Source organism: Artibeus jamaicensis, unplaced genomic scaffold (assembly GCF_021234435.1).
Source record: "Artibeus jamaicensis isolate MK-2021 breed Jamaican fruit bat unplaced genomic scaffold, CSHL_Jam_final contig_793, whole genome shotgun sequence".
In the NCBI taxonomy this organism is placed as follows: Eukaryota; Metazoa; Chordata; class Mammalia; order Chiroptera; family Phyllostomidae; genus Artibeus; species Artibeus jamaicensis.
In genome coordinates, this window is record NW_026521975.1 from 8,436,666 (window position 1) to 8,442,024 (window position 5,359).

Below are 5,359 nucleotides of genomic sequence, written 5' to 3' on the forward strand. Positions count from 1 at the left end.
TTTGGTACTAATGAACTCCTTTAGACTTTGTTTTGGTCTAAGGAGATTTCTATGTCACCTTCAATTTTAAATGATAGCCTGGCTGCATAGAGTAGTCTTGGTTGCAGGTCCTTGCTTTCATTATTTTGAATACTTCCTGACAATTAATTACTCCTGGCCTGAAATGTTTCTGTTGTGAAATCATCTGACAGCCTTGCAGGAGCTCCCTTGTACATGAATAATTACTTCTCTCTTGCTGCCTTTAAGGTTCTCTCTTTGGTAGACCTATGATTGCAGACAAGTAAGTGGGAGCTACACTAACCTCCTTTCAGGACAAATCTTGAATTACAACTAAATTGTGGAGAATTCATCCTGAATAACTAACTGAACAGTAGCTGGAGAGAAGTCTTATAATGAAGCACAGTCAGAAGAAACCACAAGATTGGTAGGAATTGTAGAGAAAGTGTGAGAGGGCTGACTAGGCTTCCATAGGCAGCAGCTGATATTCCAGAGGGCTATTTTAGTGTTCAGGGGGGTTTCCCCTGAGAAGTGTGGCATCTAAACCCCAAGCTGGACGCCCCAGACTATAGCATCAGAGCCAGCAAGGAACTCAGATAACATCTAGCTGTGAAAAGTAGCAGGGTTCCTGTCTGCCAGGCAGACATGGCTGGAAACTCAGATAGTCTCTTAAGAGGCTAGTGCAAAAAACCTGCATTTGTAGCCACTTACCATGAGATCCAGCAGAGGGAGGGCAGTGTGGACTAGAGACACTTGAAGAGAACTTGGGGTTGGTGGCTCTTGGGAAAGCACTGAAGGAACAGCTGCCAGGATCCTTCTGCTGAGTCACTTCTCATACTGCAGATCACTCCTCTCCAAGTGACATCAGCCTGAGGGAAGCAATAGCCCCCCACACAGAAATTACTCTGCACCATGCTATGCAACTTAAGCCAGGCTGCTGGTTACAGTTTGCGTCTATATCATTGATTAGTTCAACAACTCAGGAAGATCTCTGGGAGCTCAATGAGACTTCAGCTGACCCTCCCCAGGGCCTAGTCTGATAAAAGCCAGTCTTGGTGTGCAGCCTAGTTCTCTCCACACACATACAGGCTCAGCAAAGGGAGCCACATGCTGTGAATCACTGAAAGCTCCAAACAGGTAGACCAGGGCCAATCACAAGCAGCATCTGACAAAGACCTACACCAGAACCTTTGCAGATCTACCTAATACATAGAAACAAATACAAAGTAGCAGCCAAAATTGGAAGACAAAAAAACAGATCCCAAATGAAAAAATAAGAGCATTCTCCAGAAGGGCTAGATGAAATGGAGGCAAAAATTTAACAGATAGAGACTTTAGACTAACAATAAAAGGATACTCAACAGCGTGAAAATAAGACATGGAAACCACAAAAAAGAACCAGTTAGAAATAGAGAATGCAATATCTGAAATAAATACAGTTTAAGGAATAAAGAGTAAGATAAATAAGGCAGAGAATCAAATCAGTGATTTGGAAGACAAGGTAGGAAAAAAAACCCAAGCAGAGCAGCAAAAAGAAAAAAAAGATTTCAGGACTTCCAACCAAGATGGAGGAATAGATAACTTTGCCTTCTTTTGCACAACCAAAAGAAGAACAATAGCAAATTTAAAAACCAAAAATAACCAGAACTGCCAGAAAATTGAACTGTATGGAAGTCCAGAAACCAAGGAGTTAAAGAAAGAACATTCATCCAGACTGGTAGGAGGGGCAGAGATGGACAGCCAGGGTAGAGAGGACTCACAGCAAGGTGGTGGTTTGCAGACTGAGTGAGAAGGCAACTGGTGGAGCAGGCAGTCCTAGATTGGCATGCAGATAAACTGGGAGGAATAACTTGTGAGTGAGACAGACCACACAACCCAGGGTTCCAGTGTGGGGAAATAAAGCCTCAAAACCCCTGAATGAAAAAGCCTGTGGGAAGTGATGTGACAGGAGAAACTCCAAGCCTCACAGGAGAGTTCATTGGAAGGACCCACGGGGTCCTAGAACATACACAAAACCACCCACCCAGGAATCTGTACCAGAAGGGCCCAATTTGCTATGGGTAGCAGAGCACATGACTGAAAGTCAACTGAGAGCTGAGGAAGTGGCATTGTTCCCTCTCAGACCCCTCACCCACATACAGTCCCACCATGTAGTGACAAGGGTTGTCCCGCCCTGGCAAATATCTAAGGTTCCACCACTTGCTATGTAACAGGTGTGTGGAGATGAAAAAACTATGGCCCAAATGAAAAAACAGGTCAAAGTTCCAAAAGTATAACTAAGCAACAAAAAGATAGCCTATCAGATGCAGAGTTCAAAACACCGATTGCTCACAGAATTGGTTGAATATGGTCGCAAAATAGAAGAAAAAGTGAAGGCTATGAAAAGTGAAATAAAGAAAAATGTGGGTATCAACAGTGACAGGAAAGAAACTGGGACTCAAATCAATAGTTTGGAGCAGAATGAAGAAATAAACATTCAACCCACAACAGAATGAAGAAACAAGAATTCAAAAACAATGAAGAGAGGCTTAGGAACCTCTGGGACAACTTTAAATGTTCCAGCATCTGAATGATACAGGTGGCATGAGGAGAAGAAGAAAAACAAGCAATTGAAAACTTGTTTGAACAAATAATGAAGAAGAATTTCCCCAATCTGGCAAAGAAAACAGACTTTCAGGAGGTCCAGGAAGTTCAGAGAGTCCCAAAGAAATTGGACCCAAGAAAGCACACACCAAGGCACACCTTAACTGCATTACCCATTATTGAAAGAAGAAGCTAATCTTAAAAGCTGCAAGAGAAAAGGAGACAGTTAATTACAAAGGAGTTCCCATGAGACTATCAGCCGATTTCTCAAAAGAAACCTTGCAGGCAAGAAGGGGCTGGAAAGAAATATTCAAAGTCATGAAAGGCAAGGACCTACATCCAAGATGACCCTACTGAGCAAAGCTATAATTTATAATGGGAGAGCAGATGAAGTGCTTCCCAGATAAGGTTAAGTTAAAGGAGTTCATCATGACCAAGCCATTCTTCTTCTTCTTTTTTTTTTTTATGTATTCTTTTTTTTAATTTTTTTAAATTAAATTTATTTTTTAAAATTGATTATGCTGTTACAGTTGTTCTATTCCCCCCTTCATTCCCCTCCACCCTGCCCCCCCATCCCCACCATTACCCCCCTTTAGTTTATGTCCATGTGTCTCAAGTCCTTTAGGTTCTATATTTCCCGTGCTATTCTTGCTCCCCCCCATCTATTTTCTATCTACTGTCTATGCTACTTATTTTCTGTACCTTCTCCCCCCATCTCCTCCTCCCACTCCCCTGTTGCTAACCCTCCTTGAGATCTTCATTTCTATGTTTCCACTCCTGATCTAGCTGTTCTTTTAGTTTGCTTTCGTTTTAGGTGTGGTTGTTAATAACTGTGAGCTTGTTGTTCTTTCACTGTTCATGTTTCTTTAACTTCTTTTTCTTAGATAAGTCCCTTTAACATTTCATATAATAAGGGCTTGGTGATGATGAACTCCTTGAATTTGATCTTATCTGAGAAGCACCTTATCTGTCCTTCCATTCTAAATGAAAGTTTTGCTGGATAGAGCAATCTTGGTTGTAGGTCTTTAGATTTCATGACTTGGAATACCTCTTTCCAGCCCCTTCTTGCCTGTAAGGTCTCTTTTGAGAAATCTGCTGACAGTCTGATGGGGACTCCTTTGTAGGTGATTGTCCCCTTAGCTCTTGCTGCTTCTAGGATTCTCTCCTTCATTTTAATTTTGGCTAATGTAATTATGATATGCCTTGGTGTGTTTCTTCTTGAGTCCAACTTTTTTGGTACTCTCTGAGCCTCTTGGATTTCTTGGAAGTCTATTTCCTTTGCCAGATTGGAGAAATTTTCTTTTATTATTTGTTCAAATAATTTTTCCACTGGTGGTTGTGTCTTTCCCCCTTCTGGTACCCCTATAATTCGGATATTGGAGCGTTTAAAGATGTCCTGGAGGTTCCTAAGTCTCTCCTCATTTCTTTGAATTCTTGCTCCTTGATTCTTTTCTGTTTGGCCATTATTTGCTTTCTTCTGGTCCACTCCATTGATTTGAGTCCCAGTTTCCTTTTCATCTCTATGGGTTTCCTGTGGAATTCCATTCATTTCCCTTAACTTAGCCTTCATATGTTTCTCTAATTTGTGGCTATAATCAACCAGATCTGTGAGGAAGCTGATGACCAGTGTTTTAAACTGTGCGTCTGAGAGTTTTGCTATTTCTTCGTCGCTTAGATTTATCTCTGGGGCTTTGAGGTCTTCCTGCGACATTTTTGGTCTGTTCTGGCCCTTTAAATGTGAGAAGCGGCGCCTTGGACTCCCAGGTCGCTGGGTTGTGACGCTGTATGTGGGGGCGTGGTCAGAGCAGGGAAATGGCGGCGCCCTCTACTGTCGCAAGCCACGGGGACCGCCGGGCCCGGTCCAACCGCCTACTCCCTCGCCCGTCTGCTCGCCCGCAGACAGGCAACCGCAGTCAACACGCAGCACCGCCTCCCCACCGTCTCCTCAGCAGTCACTCACCCAGTGGGTCGCTCGGTCGCTCACTAGGTCCAATCCTGGGCCTGGAACCCGAGCGTCTGGATTCGCGCGTCTGGACTCCGCGCCTGGGTCCGTCCGACCGAAGCCCTCCCGTGCAACTCCTCACGAGACGCCGGTTTCGCCCCTTACCGGTCGGGCTGAAGAATTTGTTGTTAACGACTTCCGAGAAGTTCAATATTCCGTGTTCTGGTTGTGTTCTCTGGTGCTAATATTTAGTTGTCCCTAAACTTGGTTGTGTGAGAAGGCACGGCACATCCACCTATACCTCCATCTTGGCGGAAGTCGCCATTCTTCTATGAAATGTTAAAGGTACTTATCTAAGAAAAAGAGGATCGAAACTATGAACAATAAAATGACAACAAACTCACAACTATCAACAATTGAACCTAAAAACAAAAACAAAAATGAACTAAGCAAACAACTAGAACAGAAACAGATTCACAGAAATGGAGATCAGTGGGGAGGAAGAGTGGGGAGAATGGGGGAAAATGTACAGGGAATAAGAAGCATAAATCACAGGTACAAAATAGATATGGGGAGGTTAAGACTAATATGGGAAATGGGGAAGCCAAAAGAATTTATATGTATGACCCATGGACATGAACTAAGTTGGGGGAAAGATAGTGGGAGGAGCGGTACAGGGCAGAGGGGAATAAAGGGGAGAAAATAGGGGGGAAAGATTTTTAAAAGTGAGAAGAGCCTTAGAAACATTCTAGACAACATGAAGCATAATAACATCGCAACATGGGAATACCAGAAGGAGAAAAGAACAAGCAAGGGTTAAAGAGTCTATTTGAAGAA